This window comes from Nothobranchius furzeri, chromosome 2 (assembly GCF_043380555.1).
Source record: "Nothobranchius furzeri strain GRZ-AD chromosome 2, NfurGRZ-RIMD1, whole genome shotgun sequence".
Taxonomy (NCBI): Eukaryota; Metazoa; Chordata; class Actinopteri; order Cyprinodontiformes; family Nothobranchiidae; genus Nothobranchius; species Nothobranchius furzeri.
The window spans coordinates 82,948,127-82,963,333 of NC_091742.1; the positions used below are offsets into that span (position 1 = coordinate 82,948,127).

Here is a 15,207-nt window from a genome sequence, read left to right on the forward strand (position 1 = left end):
CCTGCTACAAACTCAAGTATATCTGCTGTTTCTATGAATCCTGTCCATTTTACAGTGTCCAGATGAAGAACAGTGACCATGATCAACCAGCTGTTTTCTTTGCTGGAGACAATAAATACCTGAGACGACTGCATAGTCATTTTCCTTGAGACTGAATGGTGATGATACCCTTTCTTAAAGCCAGAGGGTGTTAGCTGGCTTAACATAATCATATTTGTGTGACCAATAGCAACCACAAGACTTTCAGTTTGATGCTGAATGTAGTGAGTTCCCTTCAACACATTTCCTGTAGTGGAGAATTAGCTTCATGGTGAGAGAATATAACCGTTTATGTAAGAATTATCATTTTGTGAGGCTAAGCTGCTATTTACCCAACTATGCACATCTCTATAGTTTTCAACACGGTCGTTAACATTTATCTGGAGCAAACACACATCCTCAGACTCTTTGTTCTTCCAGTGAGGTGGTTTATGAACGACCAGATAGATTTTCAACAGTATAAAAAGAGTAGAAAGAGATATGGAGGGGGGCATGAAGACAACGAGTTGTAGTGAGAATGGCAGAGAGATGAGACAGGCCAGCTTCTGGAGAATAAGCAACGATGAATAGCCGCTCCTCCGCACACAGACACATGATGAATGGGTCTGCTGCCTAAAAAGCTAGTGAACAGGGGACAACACAGGAAGTGTGCCTGCTTAACCCACAGCGTGTACAGTGGGGCAAAAAAGTATTTAGTCAGCCACCAATTGTGCAAGTTCTCCCACTTAAAATGATGACAGAGGTCAGTAATTTACATCATAGGTACACTTCAACTGTGAGAGACAGAATGTGAAAAAAAATCCATGAATTCACATGGCAGGATTTTTAAAGAATTTATTTGTAAATCAGGGTGGAAAATAAGTATTTGGTCACTTCAAACAAGGAAAATCTCTGGCTCTCACAGACCTGTAACGTCTTCTTTAAGAAGCTTTTCTGTCCTCCACACGTTACCTGTATTAATGGCACCTGTTTGAACTCATTATCTGTATAAAAGACACCTGTCCACAGCCTCTAACAGTCAGACTCCAAACTCCACTATGGCCAAGAACAAAGAGCTTTCGAAGGACACCAGGAAAAGAATTGTAGACCTGCACCAGACTGGGAAGAGTGAATCTACAATAGGCAAGCAGCTTGGTGTGAAAAAATCAACTGTGGGAGCAATTATCAGAAAATGGAAGACATACAAGACCACTGATAATCTCCCTCGATCTGGGGCTCCACGCAAGATCTCATCCCGTGGGATCAAAATGATCATGAGAATGGTGCGCAAGAATCCCACAACCACACGGGGGGACCTGGTGAATGACCTGCAGAGAGCTGGGACCACAGTAACAAAGGTCACCATCAGTAACACACTACAACGGCAGGAAATCAAATCCTGCAGTGCCAGACGTGTTCCGCTGCTGAAGCCAGTGCATGTCCAGGCCCGTCTGAAGTTTGCCAGAGAGCACATGGATGATACAGCAGAGGATTGGGAGAATGTCATGTGGTCAGATAAAACCAAAGTAGAACTTTTTGGTATAAACTCAACTCGTCGCGTTTGGAGGAAGAAGAATACTGAGTTACATCCCAAGAACACCATACTTACTGTGAAGCATGGGGGTGGGAACATCATGCTTTGGGGCTGTTTTTCTGCTAAGGGGACAGGACGACTGATCCGTGTTAAGGACAGAATGAATGGGGCCATGTATCGTGAGATTCTGAGCCAAAACCTCCTTCCATCAGTGAGAGCTTTGAAGATGAAACGTGGCTGGGTCTTCCAACACGACAATGATCCCAAACACACCGCCCGGGCAACAAAGGAGTGGCTCCGTAAGAAGCATTTAAAAGTCCTGGAGTGGCCTAGCCAGTCTCCAGACCTCAACCCCATAGAAAATCTGTGGAGGGAGTTGAAAGTCCGTGTTGCTCGGTGACAGCCCCAAAACATCACTGCTCTCGAGAAGATCTGCATGGAGGAATGGGCCAAAGTACCAGCTACTGTGTGTGCAAACCTGGTAAAGACCTATAGTAATCGTTTGACCTCTGTTATTGCCAACAAAGGTTATGTTACAAAGTATTGAGTTGAATTTTTGTTATTGACCAAATACTTATTTTCCACCCTGATTTACAAATAAATTCTTTAAAAATCCTGCCATGTGAATTCATGGATTTTTTTTTCACATTCTGTCTCTCACAGTTGAAGTGTACCTATGATGAAAATTACTGACCTCTGTCATCATTTTAAGTGGGAGAACTTGCACGATCGGTGGCTGACTAAATACTTTTTTGCCCCACTGTATGTATGTGGGCAACAACAAAATGATCCATCTGGGCTGTGATCACACTGGAGAGGAGGTTAAGATCCAGTGTCCCTTCAACCCCCCACCAACCTACAAAACCAAACTTACCCATCAGCACCACAAACAGCGGGGTCAGCTGTCAAACCTAACAGCAGGTAATTAAAAGAAATTGCAGAGCTTCCCCGGGAGTTTGATGTTAGGAAATGTATGTATTCAACATGCAGCAATCAGTCAGCCAATTACCCTAGGGCTTAATTACATTGGGCATCTATAGGAAGGCTGTGGGAAGGGCAATAATGGGTTTTATGGTAGCTCGTGTTTATCTAAGTGATCAATGATTAGCATGATCCCTATGAAAGGTCAACATCTCACAGAGATTTTTGCTGTTATTAGGTTAATTGGTACATTGGTAGCAAAGTGCTGTTTTCCATCAGCGGCGGATGATTAGACGCATTAGGATGCAACCCTGGAGACCACATAGGGTGCTAAAGATTTAAAGGACCAAGTGTTAAACATTCCTGAAGTTTTATGGTTTACTGCTTCTAAATAGATCGGGTTAGTCACTTCGTAATCAGTTTATGTAATGCGTTAACACTTTTCTTTTGTTGAAAGTAGAATGAAAGGCTAAAACTCACCATTTAAACAGTTAACATTCATGACATGTATAGAGAACAGCCATTCTGGGTATTAGCAACTATTAACAATATTAAAACACTGAAGGGATCTGTGACCAATCATGACCCAAACCTCACAGGTGTGGATGCGGGTTAGAAAGTAGATATGTCAGTGAACTGAGAACTTTGACAGTTCAGTTTTCCAGTAATTAATGGTGCAAAGCTAGCTTAACCTTAAAAAGAGCAAATCACCCCAAATCAACTTTTTTTAGCTGATAAACTATATAAATGAGTGTTTTATCATGCTGCAGACACATGCAGTCACTTTAGTGCATCTTAGTTCAAATGTAACTATTCTGCCTAAAACTGTCAGTGTTGCACCGTCTTCAGGTGAAAACTCTGCACTGCATTTGAATTTAAATCTGCCATTGCTACTGGCTAAGAGGTATACTATGATGTTAGCTGGTACATTATGATGTCATAATGTTGTTGTGAGCCTGTGTGTGTATTTGTTAGCAGCTCCGCCCTCTCTGTCTGCCAGGCAACAGCATTTGCTGCATTTTTCAAACAGGAATCAAGAGTGGAGTGATGGCACTTACACACTAGCGTCAGCTCCACTCCACTTCGCTCTGCACTAGCCCGGCCGCCTTCGTTCCTCACTGACTTAGGAATGCAGGCGTAATAGAGCACACGGGCAGTCTGTAGTCTGTGATGTCATGAGCACATCTTTGAGCACATGGGGGGGGGGGGGGGGGGGCAAAAGAGCGCAGAGAAGTTGGCGGTGTCTCCATTATTACACAAAAGCGGCCTGAGCAGTTTCGCTTTTGGAGACTCTTGACTCTGATATTTGTGTGTGAGAGGGACAGAGAATAACAGCTTCAGTCAGAGGCTTGTTAACTTCACAGCATCCAGAATGATAATGAATCGCGCATGAGGGAAGCCCCTGCGCGTTGATTCTATCTGCCAGTCGGAGGCTTCCCCTAATGGTAGGCATGCTTTTGAGCCAGCCAATCAGTCAGCAGTGATTGTATGAAAATACGTCTGGTGGGAAAATCCAAGGCTAGCTAAATGTGGAAACTCCCAACACGGTTCAAGCAGAGTGGACCTGATGCTAGTGTGTAAGGGCGAGAAAGACTCTGGTAGGGGGTGACTTGCTCTTTCACAAAAACAATGCAAAAAAACGTCTGAAATTACTTTTTGTCAGAGGATACGTATAGTTTCAACGGCCCTTTTTACAAGACACACCATGCCGGCAAATCGGAGTAATATTACTGCAATGGTATGTCTATAAACGCGCCATGCTGGCATGGCATTGCGCAAATTTTGTGGCATTCGTTCTGCCTCGCTTGGTAGTAATATTGCGGTAATGGTCTGTCGTATGCACCCTGGCGCAACAGAGGCAGATGTCATGATGAAGTGGGGAGTTACTGCTGAGCTCCGGCTGGCAAGTTTATTGAAAATGAAAGTAAACACAGGCAATAAGGTTTGCTTTTTGAAAAAATGAGCTGAGATAGCAAACTGGAGCGCCGCAGCGCTCCATGAGCCTCTCTGTTAGAGCTGAAGCTCAGATCACCAGAGACTGCACAGGGACTGATGGGGACAGACACCAGGAGCTGCTTGTTAAAAAAAGACTTAAGGATCACGGCTTCAATCGCAATAAAAAGCAAGTTATGTCCAAGATTATCAGAACACTTTATTAAGAAGTTCCATCATTTAAGAGGGCTTGTCGTCAAAAGTACATGGTTGGTACACCTTTTGATAATTACACTGCCGCACACAAACAAGAGCCTGAAAATAGGCCAGCATATTACCAAATCAAACCACCATGTGTGATGTGTAAAGTAGATAAACGTGCCTAGTAAAAGCTTCTTAGAGTGTGGTCTTGAATGCAAAAAGAGAAATGGTGCATTGTTGTTTGTTGAGGCACTTTATACTCATTACCCTCAAAAAACCCAGACACGGTTTGGTCTGAATGCTCCTTGTGTCTGACAGGGCTTTCCATCTTGGGTAACTTGAACATTAAATAAGATACATGCTTCAGGTGGGACTTCAGTAAAACAAGGACAAATGTTACGATGCAGTGATTGGAAATGATGTGTGTTATTTTAGCTGATTAAATTAAATATAGAGTAGATTTTTTTTCTGTGTGTGTGTTCATGTTGCAGCTCAGAGCAGAGGGCACAGCAGCTGTAGCTCCTCTAATCGAGTTAGCTGCGATAACAGCAGAGGCAACTGGCTTTCCAGGAATACTCTCTCCCACAGAGCATGCACTCTTGCAAGTAGATTTCACACACACACACACACACACACACACACACACACACACACACACACACACACACACACACACACACACACACACACACACAAGCAGTGACCTGCCTTTCAGTTACTTGGGCTTTAAAAATGCATGTGCGGTGCTGCGGGTCTTTGGACAGAGATATGCATAATGCATGTAGACACAGCGTGACAACCTTATTAACGCTTTCATCTCAACATTGGTGTCGTTCCTCTCGCACACATTTCTCTATAGTTTCAGTTCCACATGTGCTTACATGTCACCCCCTTTGCAGGTGTGTTGTTGCTGTTTATCTGTCAGCAGACATTCAGGTGGGTCAGTGGGTGGGTGACGCCTACGGTGTCAGGACACCTTGTTGGGCTAACAGACAGACAATAAAGCCCTCTCAGCAACATAATGACCCACTTCCACTGTCTAAACTCGCTGACCCGTGGCACCTGCCAGGTCATGGGGTCTGAGTGTATTAGTGAAGGAATCACGCATTTCAGAGCCTAATCTTCTAAATAATCTCTTATTCTACAAAATCAATCCTTTTTATATGTTTTGCTATGTTGCACTTTGATTGTTCTATATTCTAAGTACTGATTTGTACTATACTCTAACAGTTACCACTGCTCTATGCCTCCTACTGAGAACTACTTTAATTAAAATCATACTGAAATCCCAGTAGGAAGGTTGCAGGTTTGACACCAGAATAGGGCCTTTTGGGTGGAGGTGTCGGTACAAGATCTGCTCGGGTGCAAGATCGGCTCGGGGTCCGTCGACTGCCGATGACGTCAAAGTAGTTGATTGGCTGAACATGAACCTTACGTAAATACGTAATCACGTTACGTTGTTATCATGTTACGTTGTTATCATGTTACGTTGGTTCAGGCAAATCTTTCTGTTGGAAAGATGGACAACTTTTACAAAGAAATCCATCATTACCTCTTTGAAAATACACTTTTAGCATAGAACTGCATGCATATTAGGGCTGAACGATTAACTGCATGTGCAATTAAATTGCGATGTGACAAAAGGAGATTTTCTAATGGCAAAGGCTGCAATTTGGCAGCGAGTGGCTAGCGCAATGCTAATATACGTGGAAAAACCCATAGGAATGCTAATGCTAATATCACCGATTACATTCTTACAAATTATGAATTAGAAACGTGCCAAATGATTACATTTGGAGTCTAATACAAAGTAAAACTACCATCGATCAAATAAGTACAGACAGGTATTTCAGTAAAGCCAGAAAACTTTTAACTCCAGAGTTTTGGCTAGCAGCTATGAGCGTACCTGAACTACGCATGGACAAGACGTCAAAAACTCTAAACACAAAATACTTCAATAAACGGGACACACTTCTTTCCTGCAAATACAATTTCACAGGTGTTGCTAATACCTATGATCCTTCAAGGGATGTGCTCAAAGAGGAGTTCAACATTATGAATACAATATAGTGTTTTATTTAACAAATACCATTATAAACACAAACTTATATTTTAATAAACATTATTTTAATAACAAAACTGCTAAATTCTTTCCAACAGTATAGATGTGTAGTGTATTTTGTCCGAGTGGGTTTGCTGTACTTTGACGTCATCGGCAGTCAAAGGACCCCAAGCCGGTCTTGCACCTGAGCAGATCTTGTACCGACAGAGGTCCTCCATGTATTTGCAGTAGAGTTCTCAGTTCTATGTGATTTAAATCTGGACACATATACAATGGTTGGATTATTTACAAACACCCAAGCTGCTAAAACTAATAAATGCCTCAGTGATCAGTCCAGGGTGTCCCGTGTTTCACTAAGTGACGGCTCTACACTGTCAGCAGTCTCGCACTTTAAAGTGTTAAAGACACCAGTGGCAATCTTTCCTTTCTTGTTCTTGTTGATGTTTTGCACAAGAAAAGCTTTAAACCTCCAATTTGTTCTAGCTGGAATGTTGTTTTGCTGAGCAAACGGCCTCGAATGACCGTTTGCTCAGCAGATTGCTCGCTGTGTGCGCCTGATTTTCACTGAGTTTTCCAGCTCACGAGACGCTGAGGTGAATATCCGACCAGTTAGATATTTTCCACCTCACGGGGGGTAGAAACTCGCCGTGTGCGCACTCCGTGAGCTGCCGGCTGAGCTGAACTATTCTAGTGGCCAATCAAAGCACTTTCTCTGATCACATGATGTAAAGTGCCTTGAAATGACTCTTGTTGTGATTTGATGCTAAATAAATAAACTAAATAGAATTCTACAAAGTACTGAAATGCCATATAGGTTGGATTTGGAGTTGACAGCCGTATAACGACGGCAAATGTAGAACATTGCAGCACAGCGTGCATGATCTTCTCAAAGAAACCTGGGAAATCTAGAGTTTCCAACAGATCAAAAACATTGAAGGACTCTTCAGTACTTCTAGAAAACGAGAAATTGGAACTGGTCTCTGTTTACAAATATCTTGACATCTCTTTAGACTGTAATTTTACATTTAGAAAACATATCAGGGAAGACGATGGAGTAGGACGCGAGTCTGGGAGCTCCTGCCGACTTCAATTAAATTGATATTCCTTTGCGCTTTTTTGATCATATTTCTTGTCCTAATTCTGATTTTTGAATTATTTTGTTGGGACGTTTTAATCGGCTCGGCATAAAATGGCAGCAAAAAATGTAAAAACCCGCAATGCTACTCAAACACAACTGAAGCTTGGTTTGCAAACCGCGGCCACACCCTCGAGTGAGCCGCCGTCTCCGGCAAAGTTTCCCTTGGGCCAAGCTAACCCTGATATCGAGGCTCTCAAGGTCGAGTTGCTTGCTTCGTTGAGGAATGATATTGCTGACATTTTTAAAAAAGAACTTCAGGACACTCTGGGTGATGCTTTGTCCACCATTAAGTTCGACCTGCAAGCTGTGAAGACGCAGCTGGCGATCGATAAAGCTGCCATTGACTCTACCATGTCCGAGCTAAAAGGTACGGTCAAGGAGATGGAGCATGCACTGACTGTTTGCTCTGATGATGTTGCTGAGATGAAAACTACTATCAAGAGCCTCACTGCTCATGTAGCCAAGCTGGAAAACAAGTGTGAAGACTTGGAGTCCAGGTCGCGGCGCAACAATGTTAGGATATTAGGAGTACCAGAGGGCCCTGACACGTCCACCACTGCTGCCGTAGCCTCCTTGCTAAAAGAAGCATTCGACCTGGGGAAGGAGCCGCTTTTGGATCGTTCACACAGGACCCTCCAGCCTACACCTAAACCTGGTGACCGACCACGAGCTATTATATGCAGGTTTCATTACCACACTGATTGTGTTGACATTTTACGACGTGCTAGAGAACGCCGACAGATTAAAGTTGGAGACCGAACCATCTCAATCTTCCCCGACTACACCGTCAAGGTGGCACGGGCTCGTGCTGCATTCAACGCGGTCAGGCAACAACTCCGTGGCATTGAAGGTGTCCGGTACGGCCTGCTTCATCCAGGACGACTCCGCATCACATACAAGGGCGTTGAGAGGGACTTTGTCTCAGCAGAAGAGGCAAGTGATTATGTTAAAACTTTGATCTCTGGGTGAGCCTGAATAGCCTCTTAGTTTGATGCTGTAATGTAACTAAGTGCTCACGCTCTCGTTAGGTTTAACGCCACCTGTGCATTGTTTTCTTAGACCGCTGTGCCAGTTATTATACTGTTGGTGTGCTGGTTCCTTTTATTTTCATTGTTAACTAATGAGACTGAATTATATGATATACTCTAGAGAGTTCAAAGGACTAGGTGGTATGTTGTTAAGCGCACACTGTTATACTGTAGAGAAGTTGGCGAGAGGTTGTGGTTCTTTTTTTTTCTTTTCTCTCTCTTGTTCCCTCTCTCGCTTTTATCTTGTATTTAGACGCCAGTTAGTCCAATCACTTCTGTGAACCATTGTTTTTGCTACTTTGGGGTACACTGCTGTCTCCTTTGTTTTGTTTTGTGGAGACTTGGGGTGTGTTGGGGGGGGGGGGGGGGGGCTGTCCCACTTGGCTCTTCATGGCCACCTGCATCTTGGTTTTGTCTTTTTCTTTCTCCTTTTTATGAATGGTTAATGGTAATATAGACCCCAGCATTGCTGGGTCAGGTATGCCTCTTAGGTTTATTAGTTGGAATATCAGAGGTATGGGTAACCCTGTTAAGAGATCTAAGGTTTTCACTCACTTGAAACGTCTGAATTCTGACATAGCCTTTTTACAGGAGACTCATCTCCGTATTAAGGATCAACATAGGTTATATTGTCCTTGGGTAGGTCAGGTTTTTCACTCAAATTTCAATTCAAAGGCTAGAGGAGTGGCCATTCTCATCAATAAGAAAGTTAAATTCTCTTCGACCAATGTTATCGCTGATGGGAACGGTAGATACATAATTGTTGCTGGCACCCTAATGCAGAAAAAGGTTTTGTTGGTAAACGTATATGCCCCGAATTTTGATGATGCTGAATTCGCTAATAAATTACTAAGTAACATCCCCTTTCTGAATACACATTTGCTTATTTTTGGTGGTGATCTGAATTGTGTTTTTGTTCCAAGCTTGGATCGTTCTGGTCCTCGTAATTTGACTCCATCATCTATGTCTAAAACATTTTCAGATTTTATGATACAGAATGACCTTGTTGATCCATGGAGACTTCGCAACCCTACAATCAAAAAATTTTCGTTTTTCTCCCAGGTCCACCAATCTTATTCCAGGATTGATTATTTTTTCATCGATAGAACTCTCAATTCATGTGTTACTAACTCCGACTATTCTGGTATTGTAATATCTGATCACTCTCCTCTGCTATTAGATGTTCAACTCTCTACATATAAACGTAGTCCTCCTCTTTGGAGATTTAATTCTCTCCTTTTGGCTGATAAAGAATGTTGTGAATTTATTTCAAGCTCTATTGACGAGTTCTTGTTGTTTAATCGGGATGATTCTGTTTCATATTCTCTGCTGTGGGAGACTCTTAAATGCTATTTGAGAGGTCAAATTATTTCTTATTCTGTACGTACTAATAAAAAGATTAATGCCAGGCTTAAAGAACTTACGGTGGCAATTAGTAACTTTGATCAAAGTTATGCACTGAATCCTTCTCCAGAATTACTCAAGCAGCGCCTTGATTTGCAAGCCGAATTTGATCTTATGTCAACCAAAGAGGCTGAGCACTTATTACTACGCAGTCGTGGCTCATATTATGAATACGGTGACAAGGCTAATCGCTTGTTGGCGCATCAGTTACGACGTCAGGCCTCTTCACGTGTGATACCTGGTATTAAAAACTCTTATGATAATATTACTACAGATCCTTTGGAAATTAATTCTATCTTTAAAGCATTTTACTCTTTGTTGTACAAGTCAGAATTTCCCACGGATAAAGCTAAAATGAATGAATTTCTTCAGTCTCTTTCAAACCCGGTTATCGGTACTCATAAGGCCGGGCAACTGGACTCCCCACTATCTGCCGATGAAGTATTAAAAGCTATTACAGCTATGCAGTCTAATAAAGCCCCAGGCCCGGATGGGTTTCCTATTGAATTTTATAAAACATTTATTGGTAAACTGGCACCTTTGCTTTTGTCTGTGTTTAACGAGTCCTTGGAATCAGGTTCATTACCTCCTACTTTCACGCAGGCCACCATAGCGCTCCTTCTTAAAAATGACAAGGACCCAACTTCCTGTAATTCTTACAGGCCATTATCTCTGCTTAATGCCGATGCAAAGGTATTGGCTAAAGTAATTGCATCTCGCCTTGAGGATGTGCTTCCTCAAATTATCTCCGAAGAGCAGAATGGCTTTATAAAGGGACGGCAATTATTTTTTAATACCCGTACACTCTTTAACGTTATTTACTCAAAGCATCTATCTCAACTTCCTGAACTTGTGATTTCTTTAGATGCTGAAAAGGCTTTCGATAGGGTGGAGTGGGAATACTTGTTTGCAGTTTTGAAGAAATTTGGTTTTGGTGATAAATTCACTTCTTGGATTCAGCTTCTTTATTCATCCCCTAAAGCCAGTGTTCATACTAATGATGTTTATTCTGATTATTTTGCGCTGGGTCGTGGTTGTCGTCAAGGTTGCCCTTTGTCACCTTTACTCTTTGCCATTGCCATCGAGCCGCTGTCCATTACATTAAGATCTTCTTCTGTATTCAAGGGAATCCCCCGTAATGGAATTACACATAAAGTATCATTGTATGCGGATGACTTGTTATTATATATGACTGACCCTGCTCGCTCCATTCCTGCTGTTTTAAGTATTCTGGAGAACTTCAGCTCGTTTTCAGGTTATAAATTAAATTTAGGGAAAAGTGAGTGTTTTCCGGTTAATACGGCAGCACGTCAACTCCAACAGTCCGATCTACCCTTTCGTCTTAGTCCCTCTGGGTTTAAGTACTTAGGGGTTAACGTGACTCGCTCTCTATCTGGCCTTAAATCAGCAAATTTGTCTCCTCTTTTATCTAGGATCACATTTGATATTCAAAGATGGGGTAATCTCCCGCTTTCTTTAATCGGTAAGATTAATGTCGTTAAAATGAACATCCTACCAAAATTTTTATTTTTATTTCACTCAATTCCCTTATTTTTGCCTAAACATTTCTTTGCTTCACTGGACAAGATTATTGGTTCTTTTATTTGGGGAGGGAAGCCGCCTAGGGTTTCTAAAACGTTGCTGCAGCAATGCAGATTTAGTGGAGGACTTGCATTACCTAATTTTCTAGCTTATTACTGGGCCGCTCACATTCAAAAACTCTGCTACTGGCTAAAATCTTCTGGTTCCTTGTGGTGTAAATTGGAGCTATTATCATGTAAGGGCTCCTCTTTACCAGCTTTGCTCTATTCCTCTTTACCCGTAAAACCCTCTTTGTATACTGATAATCCGGTGGTTCTTAACACACTCAAAATCTGGTTTCAGTTTAGACGACACAATAATTTTGTAATGCCATCCTCTTCGGGTCCTCTAACCAACAATCATTTGTTTCCCCCTTCACTTTTGGACACGACATTCTCAGTGTGGTGTGACAAGGGTATAGGACAGTTTAAACATTTATATGTGGATGGTGTGTTCGATAGTTTTCCCAATTTGTCTTCTCGTTATAATCTCCCTATTACCCATTTGTTTCGCTATTTTCAAATTCGAAATTTTGTTGCCAAGTGTTTCCCGAATTTCCCCTTTTTACCTCCAGAACAGCGGTGGGAAACTATGTTAAATTTTATTCCTCATCACAGAGGAACCATTTCGAAACTTTATGATGCTATTCTGTCTCTTAGTAACCACTCTAAGGTTAAGCTTAGGGATATATGGGAAGGAGAACTAGGAATTGGAATACATGAGGAGTCTTGGGAACAGGCTATAGCAAGGGTACGATCTTCCACCTCCTGCGCTCGTCTTGGACTTATCCAATTTAAGGTCATTCATAGGGTGCATTTCTCTAAGTCTAGACTTTCTGAACTGTATCCGGAAGTGGAAAATAAATGTGATAAATGCCAGGGTTCTCCTTGTCACCTTAGCCACATGTTTTTTTTTGTGTCCTGAGTTACAACGTTTCTGGACAGGGTATTTTGCTATTATGTCAACTGTTCTTGGGGTAACTCTTCATCCTTGTCCTCTGATTGCGGTATTCGGGATTCCTGACCGCTCACTTATACTGGACTCCACACAAAAGGATATCATTGCCTTCACATCCTTATTAGCGAGACGTTTGATATTGTTACATTGGAAGTCTGCTAAGTGTCCTACTGTTTCCCAGTGGCTTAAAGATGTCATGTTTTTTTTAAAACTTGAAAAAATTAAATATACGCTGAGAGGGTGCACGGCCAGTTTTTTTCATAAGTGGCAACCCTTTATCTCTTATTTTACTAGTTTAGAGGTATTACCTGTTTAATTGTACTTCTGTTATTGTTATATTCCGGTAATATGTTTGACGGTTGTGTTGATCTGCGTGGGACAGGGGGGGGGGGGGGGGTTGTATGGTTTTTTTGTCTAATTGTCTTGCCCCCCCCCCCCCCCTTTTTTTTTTTGTTGTTGTTCTGTCTGATTGTTGTTATTTACCTAGAAAAAATGAAGAATGGTTAATTGTATTTTGGTAATTGCAAGTACTGTTGTTTTCTTCTTTCAATAAAAATATAATAAAAAAAAAAAAAAAAAAAAAGAAAACATATCAAACGAGTTTCAAAATTACTGACTTGCAATTTATTGTTTTAAATGAGATCCTTAATGTGAGAAGAAGCAGCCTTATTGTGTTTGCACTGTATGTTGAATACCGCTCTAAAACTTGGACAATTGTCAGTGACTCTGCTTTGAAACCAATTAAACGAATGTGCAAAAACGCATTCCAAGTTTTTGATAGAAAGCAGTCATATCACTTCTTTATTTAGTGTAATGAGCTGATATTGCTCTACTTTCAATTTTGTTTTGTGTTGTATTATGTTTTATCCATGTGGTACTGTATGTGTGTCTATGGCACTAGATTCACAGAAACTTCTCTGGAGTGCATCTCCTCTTGTCCATCTGAGTGTTCCTTCTCTGTGTCCATCTCCAAATTTCAGTCCTCCACCACCTCCCTCACCCATGGTGTCCCACAAGGTTCTGTGCTGGGGCCTCTACTGTTCCTCCTCTATCTGCTTCCTCTTCAGCACATCCTGAGCTCCTTTAAATGAATCTCCTACCATCTTTATGCAGATGACATCCAACTGTACATCTCATTTAAGCCCCATGAGACATCTAAGTGGCAGCTGTTACACACCTGCTTAGACTCTTTCCACAGCTGAATGAAAGTAAGACTGAGATCGTCATCTGTGCCCCAGACAAGCTGGTTCCCAAAGTCAGAGACTCTCTTGGTCAGCTTTCTTCTCACACCAAACCCTCTGTTAGGAATCTTGAGGTGACCTTTGACCCAGCTCTCACCCTGGATTCTCATGTCAGTTCTCTTGTTCGCTCTTCCTTTTTCCATCTCAGGAACGTTGCTAAGCTGTGTCTCATTCTGTCCCACTCTGAATTTGATACGGTTATCCACACCTTCATCTCCTCACGCTTAGACTACTGTAACTCTCTTTTCACGTGTCTGAGCAGAACCTCCCTGAACCGTCTGCAGGTGGTTCAGAACGCCTGTGCTCGGCTTCTGACCAAGTCCTCCAAACACACCCACATCACCCCGCTTCTCCGCCAGCTTCACGGGCTGCCAGTCAACTTCAGGGTTCATTTCAAGATCCTGGTTCTGGTCTATAGGGCCTTACATGGTCAAGCACCATCTTACATTGGTGATCTTCTTAGTCCCTACACCCCCAGCAGGTCCCTGAGGTCCAGTGACCAAAGCCTACTGGTTGTGCAGTGCACCAGACTAAAGACCAAAGAGATCCACTGATTTCCTTCTTATTCATTTTCTCTGTCCCTTTCCTTATGTTGTTAATCACAATTTTTTTCTTTTTTGTCATTTGAAACATTTAGTAAAGATTTTTTAAACCCTTTTTGTATTTACATTTTTTTGTTTTTGTGAAGCGCCTCATGATTTTAATCTTGAGAGGCACAATATAAAAGGTCGTTTTCTTTCTTTCTTCCTTTCTTTCATTCGAACTCCGGCATAGTTACGTTACTAAGTATGTTTATCTATATGCTTTGTCCCTTCAAATAAATCGATACAAAAAATGTCCCGATACTCTGCAAGTTCTTAGATTTTTATAAGGAATTATTAATGAACGATTCCTGAATTTGTGAAAATAGTTAAAAGTTTTACTCTGGCTGCTCTTTTTACTTAAATAATTTTATATTAAATGATTTTTTTAAATTTTATTCACAAATTGAAAATTTTACTCGGCCATATGAAACAATGTCTTCAGATGTAACAACAAAATGGCCACTTTAAAAGAGAGCGTAGGCTAATTTCTCATCAGATATGTGTCACAAAAACATTTTTGGGGGTGGGGGGTGTTATGGTTGCATCTTATTAAAAAAAAAAGACAGCTTTAAAGTTAACTCAACACAACTGACATGTTCTAAATAG

The 15,207-nt window shown here is 41.7% G+C and overlaps 1 protein-coding gene across 1 annotated transcript in view; it reads right to left on the reverse strand.

Annotated features, from left to right (window-relative positions):
- Positions 1-15,207, reverse strand: part of kdm6ba (lysine (K)-specific demethylase 6B, a) — a 192,769-nt gene that overhangs the window by 162,715 nt on the left and 14,847 nt on the right. The gene's annotated exons all lie outside the window — the stretch shown is intronic.